This window comes from Erythranthe guttata, chromosome 7 (assembly GCF_056151865.1).
Source record: "Erythranthe guttata isolate IM_541 chromosome 7, IM_541, whole genome shotgun sequence".
Lineage (NCBI taxonomy): Eukaryota > Viridiplantae > Streptophyta > Magnoliopsida > Lamiales > Phrymaceae > Erythranthe > Erythranthe guttata.
Window position 1 is genome coordinate 9768310 of NC_142539.1, and position 21081 is coordinate 9789390.

Genomic DNA, 21081 nt, shown 5'->3' on the forward strand with positions numbered 1-21081 from the left:
TTTGTCTTTCAAATAAATCCAGCCCATTCAAACTTATTTGCAAATAAAGAAAATCCTTTTATATATACCAAAATTACCCCCAATTCATTGAAACTCAATTCGACTCCATTTTCATGATTTACACCACAATTTAGCCCAATTTCATCAATTAACCAATTTTAACCCTAATTTCAATTTTGACCCGCCACCACCGGAGACCGCCGGCCGCCGCCGGTCTCCGGCGTTGACTTTTTTTTTTTTATTATTTTTTTTTTCTTAAAAAAAATATTTTAATTAATATTACTGTCTTGGCTGCTAAATTACTGTCTCCGGCAGTTATTGAACTGTCGGATACAATAATTTAACTGTTAATTGACTTTTTTTTTTCCTCACAAAAATATTATAATTAATATTACAGTATTCGTTGCTAAATTACTGTCTCCAGCAGTTAGTTAACTGTCGGAGACAGTAATTTAACTGTTAATTGACTTATTTATTCTTAAAAAAAATATTTTTAATTAATATTAAAGTATTCGTTGCTAAATTACTGTCTCCAGCGGTTATTTAACTGTCGGAGACAATAATTTAACTGTTAATTGACTATTTTATTCTTAAAAAAAATATTTTTAATTAAAATTACTGTATTCGTTGCTAAATTACTGTCTCCAGCAGTTATTTAACTGTAGGAGACAGTAATTTAACTGTTAATTTACTTCTTCTTTTTTATTTTTTTCTTAAAAAATATTATTTTAATTAATATTACTGCATTGGCTGCTAAATTACTGTCTCCAACAGTAATTTAACTGTCTTAGACAATAATATTAATAATATTACTGTCCGGGAAAATAATATTCATAATATTACAGTCCCAAACAGTAATATTACTGTCTCAGACAGTAATTTAGTAGCCAAGACAGTAATATTAATTGAAATGTTTTTTTTCTAAGAAAAAAAAAATTCAAGGAAAAAAAAAGAAAAAGTCAACGTCGGAGACCGGCGGTCAACGGTGGTTGACCGGCCGGAAAAAAATTTCAGGAAAAAAAAATGTTTTCAAAAAAAAAAAAAAGTCAACGCCGGAATCTGGCCTGAAAAAAACATTTGAGAAAAAATATTATTTTCTGAAAAAAAAATTGAGGGTTAATGTGATATATTTGTTTAAATCCGGGGTCAATGTGTAATATTAAGGAAGTTAGAGCATAATGGGTGGAATTGATAAAAAATATATTATGGAGGGTATTTTAGATTAAATACATGGGGATGGATTTAATTGAGAGACTGTTTTTTTTATGGACAAAAATTACATTTAAGTCCCATGTGATGGGCCTTTTTGCCATTCGCCCCAAAGAAAAATGAAATTAGTTGTATCATAATTGTAACGCTATCAAAAGTTTGTCGCTAAATACATATATTAAGTGTAATATTTTTACGTTGTCACTAATAAATAATAACTACTTTTATTGTCACTTAATCATCTCATTTTCTTATTGCCACGTATAGCACTAGTGATATCCCATTAGTTATACTTATAAGTTATAACTATAATGATAACATTTTTTGTCTAACCCTGTGAATGAATTTTCTAATTATAATACATTTTCTATTTTTTTATTATTATTATTATTATTATTATTATTATTATTATTATTATTATTATTATTATTATTATTATTATTATTATTATTATTATTATTATTATTATTATTATTATTATTATTATTATTATTATTATTATTATTATTATTATTATTATTATTATTATTATTATTATTATTATTATTATTATTATTATTATTATTATTATTATTAAACGCACTCCACGCAGGTCAATTTCGGGTCTAAAATTTTCGCAATTCGTACATATTCAATTTCCATAAACTTTCATCTTATAATTGACTCACAAATAGAATTGTTTAATTGGCCCTAATAATCCTCTTCCTTTCCTAATTTGACACGCACAGTGAAATTAGTGAGAGATTGATTATCATTCTTTCAAGGCACATAAATATTATAAAGAATTAAGTATAGTTCATCGGGTGTAGCATAGAAATAACCATAATCAATTTTGCAATTAATTATCTTTTAATTGGTTCATTAATGAGAATTCATATTTTCTTATTTAACATGATTTTAGTAGGAAATTGTGTCCAAAGACAAACAAAAAAATTAGGGAAATGCTTTGACATCGTATTTTGGGTGAATTTTGTTATTATATATTTCCTAGTATATTTTATTATTATTAAAGGAAAACATATATAATTATGATGTCATGATTGCATCCATCTATGGGTTGCAAAAGGTTGGTTCTAGTGAAAAATATTGAAACTCAGACCCGCTTGAACTTGTAACTGAAATTAACGGGTTTGACCCTACCAACCATGAAACTTGCTAAAATAAAAAATATGAAATAATATATCTAATTAAGTTCTATGATATCGTAATCGTATATTTATAATTAACATCATCTCAAAAGTAAAATGCAATACTCTAAGTGTAATGGTGAAAAGAGGCAAAAAAAAATGATAAATTAAGTAATTTAAAAAAACTAAAATAATTTATTTTAATTAAAGCCCGTTACGACGTTACTCGATTCAGAATCTTCGAATGTATAAACTCATTGCTTGTCCTAGAACTATTTAGCTTACCGAAATTCGCTTCAAACGAGTCAGTTTAATTCGGGACGAAAACCTCATCAATTCGTACATATTGATTTAATTTCCCTAAACTTTCATCTTAATTGAGTCACAAATACCATTCTTTATGTGTTTTTCCCCCAGTTTCATGCACGTTATACATATGGAAAATGTAATTTTTATCGCAATGTAGAAATAGTAGATACTACGAACGGGTTTTGAGTTGTGATTTTACGAGTCGTTCCAGAAAATATAATTTATTTTTTTCCTATATTCAATGCTGATATGGAGGGTGCATTTTGCCAATCAAATGCTAATGGGAGGGTGTAAAGTACCAAATTTGCAATTAAGGGAGCAATGTGCCAAATGTATGTATTTGAATGGTGCAAAGTGCCAAATGTATGTATAGTATATACTGCGTACTTAGTGCGTACATTTCGTTAATGAATTCATTGTAGGTAAAATCATTGCTTAATTGATACTGAAGATTTAACTTTTTTTTTTTTTTGATTTTTCTCAATGCAATAGGGATGTTTAAGCGAATTTATTCCGGATTTGTATCAGATTTCAGATCCCGGAATTTGCTTGAGCGACGTTGTTAACAGCGACAAAATCTGCGTTCGTTGAATTTAGTCAATCCCGTTAGTTCCAGTGAACTTTAATTGGGAATATCATATTAATCTTCCAAATAAGCTGAGAAGTTTTCCTTACATGGAATTTAGTGGTCCTTTAATTATTTTATTATTTGGAACGAGTGTGCTTTGATGATCGACTAGTTGATCTTTACGAAACATCAGTGTCAATAAACTGGGCGGGCCCCACCTCACTATTTTTCAGATATGCTAATTTCTTGTGCCGATTGAATATTGATGATAGAAAACGTCCATGCTTTATTCGAACGAGCACCAAGTTCCCTTCTACATGATGAATCCGCTGAGGTATGTACGTACATTCAGTCTTCTATTTGTTCACTCCGTTGTTGCTTTAGTTGCTATCGTTCTGCAGTGTTTACATATATCGAATTTTCGATTTAGATACTTAGCGTGCCGTTTGATATTCCATTGTTTCAAATATAACTTCCAAAAACCATTTTGGAATACCTGAAAAATTATCAGATGATTGATTGCTCTAAAAATTCTTAATTAAGACTGTAAGATTTGAAAATAACCAATGATGTACTCCTGAGTAGTTTGCAGAAATCGAACCTTCATAACATTAAATATTCGTTTAGACATTTTTTTCTTCTAATCGTGCATGTAAAGCTACATCTACCTTCTTTTTTCATACAAATACATATTGTTTCGGCTGGCTGTATTCAACGTACACGATAATGTGCTGCTTGACTCGATGAAATAACTTGTACATTTAGTATAAAACGTCAGTTCTATATGCAATGTTTTAAAACTAAAAGAATGCATTTATTCATTGCCACTTTCTAAATGCAAAATAAATAATTCTCTCTTTATTTTTGTCGAAATTACTACATTTTTTTGTTGTACATTTTACCAGCTCTATTTATAATTTTAATTGCATTAAACTTGTACCTCGTTTTATTATTTATATACTATTAGCAGCCGTAAGTTAAAATAACTAGTGCTTCTCGACCCCGTTTGTAAGTTGTAATGTTTGAGAGATCACAGACTTGGATTTTAATTAGTTCTCATAGAGTATATCTGTCTTTAATGTTTAGTTTTATTAATTTTAATTTTAGTTCGTCAATTTTCAGGGCTTAGTTAACGACTGGTTTTCTTTGTCATCTATATATATTCGTACACAATAAACACGTATACCATAACAAATCATTAGATAACCTAAAGAATTCTTATTATATAATTATCATATATAATAATGATTTTTTTTAATTGATTAATTACTTCCTATTGTAGAATGCATTGGTCACCAATAAATGCTGATTGTTGGATTTTAGGTATAAGATTTTTGATATATGATGCCCAAATTTACGAGTTTTCTGGATTCAAGCAATCGGATTTGTATGTTTCAGTCAAGCAAAAGCAGGTCAAAAAGGAAAATGAAAAATAGTAATAAATGAAAAATAATATGTAAAAAGAAGAATAAATAAATGGTAGTATATCTGGAATTGTGAAGAATTTTATTATGACTTGTACGAGAAGTACTCGTAACAATGCTGCATGCAGTCATAAAATAGAAGATCACAAATATGTACTATATAAACACGCACGTAATTGTTTAGTATTTAGGGTTTAGAGTTTAGGGTTTTGGATTCGTAAAATATATGTATGTAGGTACCAGAGCCGGTCCTGAGGGGAAGCCAGAGATGCCATCGCTTAGGGCCCCATTTTAATCTGGGCCCCCAAAATTAAATAAAAGAAAGCTTAATATATATATATAGATAATTTTTTTTAATAGAAAAGAATATTACTTATAAAAATTTATAAGATCGGGGCCTCGATTTTTAATCTCGCCTAAGGCCCTGGAAACCCTAGGGCCGGCTCTGGTAGGTACTATATGTATATATATGCGTATACATGCCTAATTTAGCCATCGAATACTCCGTTTCCACATTATTCTCGAACAAGTACACTAGGCCAAAATGAACGACTGGCGACGAAATAATGTAAAACATTTAATTTTATATTATTTGCCAACTTTTATGTATTTGTTATTTTGTTTATAATTCAAATATTGTTGTAAATGCTCTAGCTAGTCATGGAAATAATTCAAAACACACGAAATTATTTACGAAATCCATCTTTTCAGATTTCGTAATAACTATCTCTTGACTTTCCTCCCATTTTTATCTAGATTTTGCAAAACTATTTCTCGATTCTATTCTCATATTTGCTAAATCTGTAATTAATTTCTTAATATGTTGTAAACCAAGACAAGAACTTTATCTATTTAACCTCATTTTCACTTCGATTATTTCTCACTCTCTCAACCTCTTCAAGCCCTTCCTAAATATTTTCTAAAATTATTTTCCGGGATATTTTCTATAAAATTTAAAATGTCACATATATGTGGGAGTAAAAAAAATCCATCAGCGGAGGAGCGTCCCGTAATTTTGGCACTTGAATATACAAAATTCGATGCATCGAGCTCCGTTCGTCGACCTTCTATACCTCGACCGAGGATTCCTAAACACCCCTTTACGTCTTTTGCTGCTCAGTTGTCTCCTTTCGTTGTTACTATAAAGACGGGAGAGGTTGCTTCCTTTATTAATTTTTGCTGCTCAGTTTTTTTTTTTTGTGTTTTTTTTGTTTTTTGTTATAACAAAATTCTCTGCAAAAGTTGGTTGATTGCTAGCAAATGAATGTGAGACTAAGACATAGTTCATGTTTATTACCGTTTTCTACTAAAGTATAAAAATGATTGGCTTTTATTGAAATAATAGAATTCGATTTAATTCAACTATTTGTGTGTTTATCTGTGTCTCGTTATCTCCCCATTCATGTGCTTATTGGTTTCATCTGTCCACATATTCTGGTTTTTTATTTTCTATTTTTTTTATTTTTTATTTTCTATTTTTTATTTTTGATTTTTGATTTTTGCTTCTCTGTGTTGATTTGATTATCTAGATTGTGAGACCTTTCGATTTTATTTGAATTGAAACTTGAATGTTTTATCTTAACTTTTATAGTAAGTGAATAAATAGGAGTCCTTTTCGATACGGCTGCATTTATTTGACTCTACAAAATTTTGTCCGAAGAGATCTATCTTATCATAATTAAATCGACGAGACGTCACAAATTAGGGCACAAAACCAATAAAAGGTACAAATACGTGACAAATCGGAAGTTGGAATTTGTTTTTCTAGGATGCAATAAAATTCAGTTCCTTCCCTAAAGGATCCTTTTGGCCACTCAATTAGGAATTACAGATAAAATGATAAATAATGATTTATCATCTTTGAAAACACTATTTTTAGAAGAGTCTAAGTAGATCGTAAAACGGTCGAATAAGCTCTTATAGTTGCAGGGGTTCGGAGTAGAATTAACCGAAATATAATGTTCGGAGTAGAATTAATGCTTTTAATTAAAAAATTAGTTAAAGAGATAATAAATTCATGTTGTTGTGTAATTTAATGATGTACTAAGATAATTAGAAGTTAGAACTTAATTAGGTTGTAAATCGATTTAGTAAACTAGTAATATAGTAAATATGGTTGCATGTTCACGTAATCACGTCCTATCAAAATTTAAAACGACATTCTTCGTATATTTTTTTTATTTTTATTGAGTTTATAAATCTCTATATTCCGCAACAATCTGATATTTTGATCGGATCTTAAAATTATGATAATTTTCTACACGTGCAACTTTAGTGCAATTTATGATATTCCTAAGAAATATTCTTTTGTGCATACACGGTATCTTATTTTATTTTATTTTTTGAAAATAATTTTTTTGTGGTTTTAGGACATTGGGAAAAGGATACGAGATTCGTTCGAAGAGCGTAATGGTGGAGGTTTGTCAGTGGAGGGATGTATATATACTGTATCAGGTGATATATCGAATCCTAGAATACATATAAACGGCTCCTCGCCAACTATATTTGAGGTAAACCATTCTTTCCCTACCATATCTCTGTACATATATAGTAGAGTCGCTCGTACGTATTCGTTTCTTCCTGTAATAGTTTTCCCGCTACATAATGTACGAAATAATATAGCAGAATAGGATTAACTTTAGCTATTTAGCTTGATTCAATAGATAATTCAGTGTATTAGATGTCGTCATTTAGTGGGGAATTCGTGCAGATTTAGTGCAAATAATTTTCAAACATTTTATCATTTCTAAAAGAACAATTACATTATATAGTTTTTTTTGACAAATATGTTATCATCTATATAATACATCAACTTAGGCAATTTATTGTTATACCTGCAGGGTATTTTTTCCATAGCGACCCTCACAGGCCGTTTCGTAATATGTAATAACGGACCTGTACAGCTGGACTATTTGAAAGTCGGCTTTCAACCAGACCATCTGCTCGTCTGCGGTACTACGATTGGGCCTCTGATAGCTGGTTGTGCTGTTCAGGTTAGCTTTTCTCGTACAATAGTTCTTCGATATGTTCTTAATTAACGAATTTTCACTATGTTCTTGTACAACATTTTATTTTATTTTTCATTTATTTTTGTTCAAATAATCCAAATAATCGTCATTTAGTGGGGGTTGTTGTGCAGATTTAGCAACAACTCTGTGCAATTAATATTTGTGCATTTTTGTAAGACCAAATTATCGTACAATAGTTGTTATTTATGTTCGAACCATATTTTTATTCTATTTTTCTTGCTGTTTTAGCCATATTTGATCACTAATTATGTTACAGAATATCTTCTCTAATTGAGAAAATCGAAAAAAATAAAAGAAAGGGAAGAATGCATTCATTATCAATGTTATCAGAACCGGACCGGACACAAAACCGGATAGGCATTCAGGTCATGGTTGGACCGGTTCAACCGGGTTCGACCCGGGTTTTTTATTATTTCTTTATTTTTATTTTTTTAATTATTTTATTAATTTTAAACTTAAAAAATACTATATTTATATATATCTTTTCCACATTTTTCCATAGTAATACCATATACCCCACTTTCATTTTACTTTATTTTATTTTTTTATTCACATTTTTTTCTCTCATCTCCATGACTCTCTCTCTCTTCCCACTTCTTTTTTCTTTCTGCTTCACGTTGACAGCCTCTCTCTCTATCTCCTCTCTCTCTCTCCTTGAATCCAAAAATCATTCTTCCTACCTTACCTCATTTTCTTTCTTTTTTTTTCTCTGTATTTTTCCCATTTCTTTCTCAATTTCCAGCCTCCGACCACCGTATTCAGCCCACGGCCGCCCAAATCCGTCCACCTAACAGTCTACAGCCGAGATCCGTCCACATCCGGCCTCCGACCACCGGATTCAGCCACCGCCGCGCAGATCCGCCCACCATTTACTTTGTTTTGACAAAACCGGGGTCATCAACCGGTTCGCCGGTTTCCGGGTTTCGCCCGGTTGAACCGGGTTTCGGTCACTCGACCCCGATTTTTGATTTTTCCGGGTTTGGAGCTTAAACCGGACCGCCTTGTCGCCGGGTCGCGGTCGAACCGGTCCGACCGGCCGGGCCGGTCCGGTTCTTACAACATTGTTCATTATCCAACATTTGAAAGCTATTCCAAAAGATTTTTTTTTCATTTTTCTTTGAAATATATTTAATTCAATTGCAGGTATAACTCACGTTGATTTTTTTTTTTTTTTTTTTTTTTTGCGTAGCCGTAACCCAACTAATGTTAATTTTAATGCAGGTCACTCTCGGTTATGCAAGGTTGGATAACGGAGAAACGAGCACCGCTCCTCTTCAGTCACCACAGTGCACCTCTGAGGGCTTTGCCGTAAACGAAAATGCCCTCATAATAATTTGAATTAATTTGAAATGTTATCGAGGGTTTTAGATTGGTTGTCTATATAGGAGAAATAGAGTTGGAGAAAGAGAGAATTATGTCTCTCACGTATATTAATCATATATATAGTTACATGTAGGAAACCCTAACCTATTACACAAGGTAACCTATTACACAAGGTAACTGTAATAAATAATAATAATCATATATACGTAATATATATAATATATATATATATATATACGCTAATAGTCTATCTACATTCGGGAAGCAGACTATATTCGTCTGGGTGACTATTCGACATATTTTACTTTGACATTTATCCGTTTTACAGAACGATTAGTAGATTGTGACAGCATTACATGATTTCGATTTCAGGACTCGTAGCTTTGAATATTAATTTTTTGATAATATCGAAACCTTTTTTTTTTTCCGCTTCACATAAGCTGCATAAGTGTAAATTTATGTCGACATTTATCAGTTTTATCGAACAATTAGTGGATTGTGAGTGCATTGCATGAAACACTAGAACACTAGACTTCTACTCTAATTGTAAACACTAGATACCATCTCTTCTAACGAGGGCCGATAGATAACAATAATATTTATACAAGGGAAAATTACACTCTTCGTCTTTCCGGTTTACCTCGATTTTATATTTGGGCTCCTTAGTTCACAAAATAACATATTTAGTCTCTCCTGTTTAGGAGTGAAAGTCGGATGGATCGGATCGATCTGAATAGCCTTTTGGAAAATTTCCAAAAAAAATTCGGAAGTACAAAATCAGTTCCAATTCCAATTCCAAATTTTTTGGAATCTAAAAATTCATTCCGATTTCAAAAGGCCCGGAAATTTCGGAATTTCTGACAAAAATCCGAAATCAATTAAGTTTTAAATTTTCCAAACTTAGCGGAAATGTTTTGAAATTTCATAATTTTCCAAAAATAGTCGATAAAGGTAAAACTAATAATTACTAACAAAAATAAACCACATCATAATATTCAATAAACCTTTTAACAACAATTCAATATGTCAAAATCCTAAAACAAAACTTAAATCAAATTACTGTCTCAGAAAACAAACAAACAAAAAAAAAACTTAAAATAAGTGTTATATAGTATAAATTATTTATAGGTTTATTTTTCAGAAGAAAATCAGAAATTTTTAGAATTAATTTTGGAAACTAAATCGGATCGGACATCGGAAATCCCAATTTTTTGATATATAATTCCAATTCCAATAAAAACAATTCGAAAATCGAAATTTCGGAAGTCGGAATGCAAAAATTGTTCCAAAATCGGAATTTTTCGGATCAGAACTGGCGAAAATTGGAACTTTTGTTCCATCTTGCACGTCTACTCCTGTTTCAACAATTCAACACTTTTGGTTATTTTTCTTTATTTACCATTAGTCCGTCAGTTAAATATGAAACGGAAAAAATGTACCCTCTTAATGCAAAACTATGGCATTGAACTCAATCGACAAAAAAACTCTAGAAAAACACGTCCTTAAACATAATCACTAGAATCTTTTTTGTCGTTTCACGGTAAGAGGTGAAACAAATGGTGTTTCAATCTACAATGTCAATAAAATAAAATAAAATAGTTAAGAATTCAAATATTCGATATAAATTAAATAGAAATTAGACATACGCTAAGACGAAATTGCATAATCCGATTTTTTAATAGGTAAGCGAGCAATTGCTTGGATGTGGATTTCAATACTTAGAAGACAACAATCTTTGACAATGAATCCTTGGTCAGATCATTAATAGTTGCAAGCTCAACGAATGTACGCCATCCCAAAGTAGTTTCGGAAGCGGAAAACCAATGATTAAGATCTGCAAAAATGAAAAAAAAAAGTTTAATTTTCGGCCTTTTTCGCTGCCAATTAACTTTGAAACTTCAAACATTGTAAATAATCGGAATTTATAAATTACTTTTTTTCATGTGTTTATCATCGTTCGTGTCTTTATCATTGTCCAGCTGCTTTTTCAAACATATGTTAACACATGTCTGCACTCTTTCTGAACCAAGATACGACAGAAAGATGCTAACGTGGCTTTTATTTCCCTCTCCATTTCCTTTCGGGTAAAGAATAATCTTCCTACATTTATCAAAATAAAGTAGTGTGAAACAAACAATATAATTTGCAAGGATACCATAAAAATAGTTGTAATTTATAAGGGCTTATTGCAATTAGTACCCCGTGCTATGTCGAATTACTGAAAAAACTACCTCATGTTATTTTTTTGTCAAGAACCCCCTTATGATTCAAGTTTTTTTTAGCACACAACCCCCTATACAGAAGTATCAATTGCTAAAAAAAATCACAGGGGAGTTTTTGTCAATAAAATAATATTAGGTATTTTTTTAGTAATTCGATATAATTCGGGGTACTAATTGCAATAAACTCTAGGAAAAAATGCACTCCACCCCCTACAAATTTCTCATTTTCACACTTTACCCCCTAAAAATTCAAAAACTGGATAATCCCCCTTCAAAATATTATTTTGGTTGCACTTTGCCCCAGAAGCCAATTTTTGGTGGGCATTGTGCAGCAAAAATAATATTTTAAAGGGGCAATGTGCAAAAAATAATGTTTTTAAGAGGTAACATGCAACTAAAGTAGCATATAAAGGGGCAATCTGCAACAAAAATACTCAAATGCCGATGAATAATCCATCGAAATTTTGTTATCAGGGCAAAATGCAACAAGAATAACATTTTGAAGGGGGGCATTCACTTTTTAAAATATTTAGGGGGTTAAGTGAAGAAATAGATTTTTTTATGGGGTGATGTGCAATTTGCCCTAAACTCTAAGAGCAACTCCAATGGGAGCATCAAATGGATTATCAAATCCATAAACTACATTTTTGATATCCCAAAATTATAATTTTCTACTCCAATAGGAGTATCAAAATGGGTAAGTATTTTGATAATCTACCTCTTCATAAGTAAAAATACATCATGTAAATTGAGTTATCAAAACAATAACCACCTAAACATGCAATCACAAAATGACACGTGACAATTACAAATAAAACCACTAAAAAACTTCCAATTGATTATTAAAAGGGTTAATAGCATTTCGCCACCTGAACTTTGCCCGTTTTTGCGCTTTGCCACCTTAACTAAAAAAAGTTGCACGGTGGCACCCAAACATGCATTTTTGACGCACATAACCACCTGGATGGAATATTCTGGCGAATCTTCCCACTTTCCGGCGCACGCACGCTGCACATGCGAAAGTACATGGGCTTTTTCGTCTTTATCTTTGCATATCCTTCCAAAGACCTAATTTCGCCCATTTTTTCCTCCATCTCTGATTTCCCTCTCTTTCTCATACATCTTCTTTACTTCATGCCTCCTCTCATCTCTAATTTCGCATAATTTAAACATCCACACCATTAACAAATCACAACTTTCAGATTTCAAATCCAGCACAACTTCTGGCAGTACAAAACATGGATTATCCATCGTTGTTAAGGTATTACCTCCGATTTAGGGCTTACACCGAAAAAGAAAAAAAAAATCTCAAGATTGTCGCTAAGGTATTACTTTAATCGAATCCGCTTGAAATCATCGCCAACTTGAGGCAATGAAACGAATGTAATCAATATACCTGCCTCTACATGTGCAACCCACTCATTCAAATTACATCATTGATCTAAAAAAAATATATTATAAATTAGTATGAGATATATAAAAACAATGTGAATTAGCCACTATGAAATTCTCTACAGAACATAGGTTCTGGAGATTGAGAGAGAGAGAGAGGGGGGTACATCATAAAAAATCAAAGAAAAAATGGGATTTGATTATTTCTCTAGCACAAGTCACAGCTCAGAAGTCGAAAAGGAGTGAGGAAAAAACACTTTATCTCCTCTGTTTCTCTTTCTGATTAAAATATGGTGAGGAAACAATCATCGAATCAGACAAGCTGTTGGGATTTGTGGATTCTCGCTGCTGAAGAGGTACGAGAAAGGGAAGAAAATCAGAGATGGAGGGGAAATTGGGCGAAACTAGGTCTTTGGAAGGATATGCAAAGGAAAAGGCGAAAAAGCCCATGTACTTTCGCATGTGCAGCGTGCGTGCGTCGGAAAGTGGGAAGATTCGCCAGAATATTCCTTCCAGGTGGTTATGTGCATAAAAATGCATGTTTGGGTGCCATCGTGCAACTTTTTATAGTTAAGGTGGCAAAGCGCAAAAACGGGCAAAGTTCAGGTGGCGAAATGCTATTAACCCTTATTAAAATTAATAACCATGGTTGGAGTAGATGAATTGTAAATGAATATTAAAATATTATCTTAATTATCAAATGAATGTTTGATATTTCAATTTTGATGTTTTGCATTGGAGTTGCTCTAATCAGTAATACTAATAAAAGTTACCATTTCTGGCCTGCAGCAATAAAATATGCAAACTTCCATGTTTCTTCCAATTTGGAGAAATCTGAAATCTTCAAATCATGCTTGTAACGAGTATCGACATTATCTAAAGATAAACATTCAACGGCCGCTTGTCTTTCGATAACGAAAATTTCAGCACCAAACACGCATGTATAATTAACTAGGAATCCGTTTAATGGATCAGACATAATTTCCTTAGAAATAAATTTTGAAAGGCCCCATTCAAATTTCATTGCTTGGAAACATCTTGTTATTCCTGCTAAATAACATTATTAAGAAAAAAAAAAAAAACTCCTTAGGGCAATTTAAATAAACTAATCTATAGGACTAAAACAAACTAATTTACCAGAAAAAAAAAAAGAATATACAGAAGAAAGATAAAGATAAGGGGAAATTACAATTTTCATCCCTCATGTTTAAACCGATTTCACATTTGGTCTTCCATGTTCATAAAAAAATACATTTGGTCACTCATGTTTCAATAGCTTAACACTTTTGGTCATTTCCATCAATTTGCCGTTAGTTTGTCAGTTAAGTCAATAATGGACACACACTTGATTCTAGAGGTGGATTCGGTACGGTTGCCAAACATTTAACTCAATACCGTGTACCTACCGTACATTGCGGTATTAAAAAAATTCATATCATTACCGTACCAAAAAGTTCGGTATACCGTTATTTTCGGTACGGTACAATCGGTACGTGGTACTCTACCATACTTGGTGATGCATCTAAGATTAAAGAACAAATGAGTTAAATATATATATATATATATATATATATATATATATATATATATATATATATATATATATATATATATATATATATATATATATATATATATATATATATATATATATAAGGTCCGGTGTATAATCAGAATAATTAACATAATTTCTTCATTGAAACAAGAACATATACCATGATAATGTAAATGTTGCTTAATGGAACAACTAGGTATTTGTTACGAACTTGATTGTACTTAATAATTATTACATACAATAAATACTTTACCAATACTATACATTCATATAGGTAAAAAAATAAAATATTTATACATCATATATAATAAAATTAGTTGGCTATAGGAAACATAAAAGACAAATTAGTAGAACATATATGTCCAATTACAAAATTCAACTTTGTAGAAAAAGAAAAAAAAAAAACAAATACACTACCACTAACTTAAGAAAAAAATAATTGTTGCCATTTATAAGCTTCTAAGTAAACAAAATAGAATTATAAAAAATAATATTGAAAAAAATATATTAATCGAATTAAAATGTAAACTGCGGTATGGTACGGTATTACTGTGGTATAAGAAATACAATACCAATACCGTACCATATTGTAATGGTACGGTACTAATACCGTACCGTAGACAATGGTAACCATTCTTTCGGTAATTATTCGGTAATCCTTGGTTGGTATACCATGGTATATGGTAATTGGTATTTTTTTTCCAGCCCTACTTGATTCCGTTAGTACTAATAGAAAATTGACGGAAATGACTAAAAGTGTTTATTTTTTTTAAATACGAGGAACCAAATGTGTTTTTTTGTGCACGATGGACCAAATACAAAATCGGTACAAACACGATGGTGCAAACTTTACTTTTCCCATAAAAATAATATGTACCTAGTCAATAAAGGTCATGGCCAGAAATCTGATTAAAGAGAAAGATGTTGAAGACAATATTGACTTCCCAGTTTGTAGGCAGAGAGCTTGTGTCCGCCATAGCCAAGTTTACAGATATATAATCACTATCTTTTCCATTAAATTCAAACATCCTCCATTACTTCTTCCTTTATTTGGCTTAAGGGAGAGAGAGAGAGAGAGAGAGAGAGAGAGTACCACTTGTACTCTCCAGCCACAAATTCGCTTGTTTCATACTTCTTAATTTTATATTCGTCAAACAAGGAGAAGGATTCGATCTTGATCAGAAAACGAGCAGGCGGTACCTCTCTTGTCTCCATGGCTATGATTTCTGACAGCAAAAATAGATCAACTAATTTTAGTATAATATATAGGGAAAATTGCATGTCACCCCCTATAAATTTTTAATTTTCCTACTTTACCCCTTCAAAATTTAAATAAGTGAATTCCCCCTTTAAAATGTTACACGTGATGCACATTGCTCCGATAGCAAAATTTCAATCGATTATTAACCAGAATTGAGTGTTTTTTTTCACTTTGCCCTTTAAAAATACTATATTTATACACATTGCCCCTTTAAAATGTTATTTTTGTTGCACGCTGTCCACCGAAAATTAGCTTTGGGGTAAAGTGCAACCAAAACAATATTTCGAAGGATTATCTTTTTTCTCAATTTTTAGGGGGACAAGTGCCAAAATGAAATATTTATAGGGGACGAAGTGTATTTTGTCCATATATATATATATATATATATATATATATATATATATATGGGTCCATTGGATATACACCCCTCATATGGAAAATATATAGGGATAAGTCCACCCCTAAAATTCTTCCTTTGAGATAACCCCCTGGAGAGGCAAAAATACTATTGTGCCCTTATGTGCAATTTTCGCCCTGCATTCAACATTATGGCCAACTGCATTAGCATTTTTGGACTTGCATTTATCATTTTTACAGATTTTTTTAATAAAAAATTATAAATGTTTATTTTATTATTATTTTTTTAATATATACCCTTTTTGTATTTTTATATTTTCTTTTCATTTTTATTTTTTTTGAATTTTTTTAATTTTTTAATTTTTTAATTTTTTAATTTTTTAATTTTTTTAATTTTAATTTTTTTTTTTTTAATTTTTTTTTCAAATTTACTGTATTAAAATTGACTATACATGACTAGTATATATACTACATCTGACTATAATATACCACATTCATGTATAATTAAATTTAAAAAAACTTCATCTACAGCAAAAACAAAATTCACAATTTAAATCTTGATATTATAAATCAAGTAATACCCAACAAAAAATTGGAAAAATACAATCATCAATATCACTATACATAATAAAAAACACATAGCTTGTATATAACAATATATTACCACATGTTACTACACGTGACTATATATGACTACATGTATATGACCACACGTGACTATATATGACTACATGTATATGACCACACGTGTGACTACATGTATATGACCACACGTGACTATATATGACTACATGTATATGACCACATGTGACTATATATGACTTGGTAACACAAGTCTCTCTCTCCCACAGTACTGGAACAAATATAACCAAGTTCCGGTCGGGAAAACATTCTGCAATTGCATTACCCGTGCTCTAATTGGAAACAAAAACCGTAAATAAAAAATCGTGAGAAACATGGTAAAAAAATTATTTAAACGAAACAAGAATTCACACGAGCCTATGGCAAAAAACTATTAAACCTTTCCATCAAAAGAAATGCAAGGAGGGCTGCATAAGCTTGTATACTCATTTTATCTGTTTCTTTCTCTCTCCGTAACACGGATTCTTCATCATCTTACACAACAAAATTTCATATGTCAAAAACACTATGTATAGCATATAAATTTGAACACTGTTTCACTGAGCACAAATATTTTCCGTCGGCTTGATTAGCAGAAAGATAGAACACATAAGAGAAATCACATCCACTTGATCCTCCAATTTCAAACCATCGATTCAAAATATAAATCAAAATACACAATAACATATGCATATGTTCTTCAACAAATGAACAAATCATCATCATCATCACTCTACATTAAAAAAACCCACATAACCCAGACATGACTATATGTTACTATATATGACTATAGTAACATATAGTAACATTACTACATATGACTACAGTAACATGTAGTAACATTACTATATATGACTACAAATCATCTATAGTGTTCTATAGTCTGAATGAATTTTACTTCATAGCACAATTCTCCCCATAATCCCTTACTGTATAGAAGTAGCAAAAACAACAATCCATGTGACAAAAATATACGAGTTATAGAAAAAGAACATAAAAATGGAAAATGCAATTATGCAAATTTGAGTGTTGACTTTAAGGAACCATTAGAACTTCGGCCAATAACAGAGAAAATAACATCATATGCCTCTTCAAACTCCAAACCTACATTGAGTGTCTCTATTTTGTTTGGCAGCAATGAACACAATAAGCTCGGACTTCTGTTTCCCACATTACACTTAAATATAGCATTCTTCGCAGCTCCACTAATTCCAAGATTCGCCTTAACAATGAGCCCACCATCACGAACAATATAAAATAAAATACCAAAGAAATTTAGGGAGCAATACAATGATTTCATTTATTACCGCTAATTTCCTCAAACAAACCATTAAATTATCGAGTTTTTTTCTAACATAAACAAAAGTTTCACCAGAATTCAATTGGTTCACATTTAACATCGTCCTCATTCAAAATGCATATGCAAACAAGAGATTAAAATGGATATATTATTTCAAAAATTAAATAATACCAGCGAAATTCTCGACAAAAAAGATGACGCGGCCCCCGCTCACAGCCACCTTGCGTAGACGTCGTCACCCATCCTCCTCTCATCGTGTATGATGCTTATTATATAAGAATACATAACAAAAAAAAAATTAAAACCCTAGATCTACTGTATTTCACCAACAATCAACCATAAATAAACATGTATGATGCTTATTATATACACACATACACACCTTTTAATGTGTGTAATATGTACATAGAGAAGAACTATAAGAGAGTGTATCAGAGAAGGGTGATTTAAGATCACTGAAATCAATGTCGATAATTAAAAAAATAGAATTTGAAATATGATCAATAGTTTCTCAGTAGCGGCGGCGATTGGAGGGGTCCAAGGCGAACGAATCCGCCGTAGGAGAACGGATCTATGAGGTTTGAACATGTCCGACGCCATTGATACAACACAGTTCTGAAAATCTGAAAATTTTGGAGATATATAAGAGAAAGTACCTCAACTACAGATTTTTCTTCTTCTCCTTCTTTATTTCCAATTGGAGTCGTAACGATGCTCGAATTGGTATCCATCACGCTGATCGACGACGGCGGCGGCGGAGGGATGGAGGAACAATGCCCAATTTCTACGTGTCGGTATGAGCTGACTATCAGAAACCTTAGGGGGAGCCGCGACGGTGGCGCAAGGAGGTGAACGGAGCAGCGTCGGTGGCGCAAGGAGGTGAGCGGAGCAACGACGACGGAGGGTTGTGGGCATAGAGAGGAAAGTTAGAGAGATGAAGAGAGAGAGGTGGAGAAAAAGAGAGAGAGTGGGAGAGGTGATAAATGTCGGACGAGAGATGGGGAGGCTAGGGGTTAGGGTTTTAAATTATAACTGAAAGGGCAAAATGGGTATTTTAATATGTCTAGGGGGGTCTATCAAATTAAGATTAGAATTTGGGTTTTTGACTAGTAAAGAAAAATCCATAGAACATATCCCTATATATTTCCAAAACTAGGGTGTTATCCCACATTTCCCCATATATATATATATATATATATATATATATATATATATATATATATATATATATATATATATATATATATATATATATATATATATATATAGACACACGCAAAGACAAAAAGACAATGATCGGTTAGAATTGTCATACCATCTGAAGTTGGGAGTTTAGCAGATATTTAGAAGGCTCGAATACAATATTTAGGGTAAATTACAGCCACACCTCTGAGGTATGCTTAAATAACTTTAAGGTCCATGTGGTATCGATAATTACACTAGCCCCTTGAAAACGTAGTTATAGACTCTAATAGGATATTGCATTGGATACGTTATTACTTCTAGGATTTTATTTTGAACCTATGTGGGATTTATGAACCCTTTTCCACGATTTTATGCAAGTTTTAATTCCGGCTTAATTCTTCTACTTGTTTTATGAAGTGCATGAAACTGACCACTTTATGTACTTTTATTTTATTGTTAATCGCATCAATCGGAAGATCGGGTTAATAATTAGAACTTGGGTACAAGAGACTTTGTGGTATTAACATAGGAATATAGTTAATATCTTAGGTAGCTATTATTGAGATTTGTGCTTCATGCTGTGTTCTAGATTTAATTGCGTAGGAATACAATAACGGAATCTAGAGTATTAGAATCGTAATACACGCGGAAGCGGGTTATGATTAATTTAGCATCTCGGGTTAGTAATCTGACTTAATAACTTGCACAATTGAAGGAATTGGGGAATTAATAATCACATAGGGGGATAATAAAATTCTAGGTTTGTTTACTTTGATAAATATTTGTGTTTAATTGCTTTATTGCTTTTGCTTGTTTAAATTATGTTTCAATTGTTTTAGTTTAATTTAGTTTATTTAATCAACTTTCGACTGTGTAGGGTGGGCTTGAGCATAATTGGTAGAATTAAGCGTCTATGATTAAATAATTTAATATTCTATGTGGGATCGATATTCGGACTTAATTATCCACTATATGACTTGTTTAATACGTGCACTTGCGTTTAGGTATTTCCAACCAACAAGATTTTGGCGCCGTTGCCGGCGAATATTTTAATTATTTATTTTATTCTAGCTCTAGATTTGAACAATTTTCACGATTCACACAAATTTAATTTAATTTCCTTTTTATTTTTATTTTATGTACCATTTTATGCACATGAGACTCAATCTCAACAGAGAACCGTTTGATCCCGAGATCGAACGCACTTTTCGACCCGCTAGGAGAATCCAACGCGAAAATAATTTAATGCAGGACGATGAACACAGAGAAGAAGAGGGTTACTTACTCGATGGAGACGGAATTCGAATCCAAGACCAACCCCCCACGACTTCCCTTACAACTAGCAGTTGGGCCGCGGGCACTTCAGGACTATATAATTCCGACTCTTGATGGATTCCGCCTAAGCATCCAGCCTCCACCCATCGAGGCTCATAATTTCGAGATTAAGCAAGGGCTTTTGATGATGCTCCACAATAACGGGCTATTTAGTGGATTGGCAGGTGAAGATCCGCATTTTCACATTGTCAATTTTCTCGATACCTGTAACTCCCATCGTCAAAACGGTGTTTCCCAAGAGGCACTCCAATTAATTCTCTTCAACATTCCCTACAATGAAGAGCTCGCCAGTGGTTGAGGTCCCAAGCTCCTCACTCCATCTAGTCATGGCCTCAACTCCTCAAACTTTTCATGAAAGTTTATATATAGTTCACCGGAGAAGGATGAAATAATACGACGGGAGATTCACAATTTCGTCCAAGATCAAGGAGAAGCACTATTCGACGCATGGGAAAGATTCAAGACTCTTTTGAGGCAGTGTCCAACTCACATAGTGGAGCAAAGGTGGCAAATCCACATCTTTTATCAAGGAATTAACGAGAATTCCAGAACCGTTTTATATGCATCAACCGGAGGTAAATTTTATGAGTCAATCTATACCTAATGCATTTATTATGTTGGATCAGATTGCGTAGAATAGGTTTGCCAAATCAAGCGGAAGGATAATTAGTGGAACAAAGAAGGTTCCTGGAGTTTTGGAATTAGATGCAATTGGTCTTTCAAGCTCAAGTGTCCCAAATTGCTCAGCAGAATCAGATCCTTCTACAACACATCAAAGAAAACCCACTGCAACAAGTCCAATCCATGGATTCTCCATGCTTTGTTTGCGGGGAAAATCATTACACGCTCCAATGCCAGCAAGAT

At 32.2% G+C, this 21081-nt stretch overlaps 1 long non-coding RNA gene across 1 annotated transcript; it reads right to left on the reverse strand.

Annotated features, from left to right (window-relative positions):
- Nucleotides 1-16613: 16613 nt before the first annotated feature.
- LOC148769173 (uncharacterized) lies at nt 16614-18703 on the reverse strand. The gene is made up of 2 exons (XR_016032223.1): nt 18354-18703; nt 16614-17962 (listed from the first exon to the last, which is right to left on the reverse strand). It is a non-coding gene; the product is annotated as an uncharacterized LOC148769173 (long non-coding RNA).
- Between the last annotated feature and the right edge of the window lie 2378 nt (nt 18704-21081).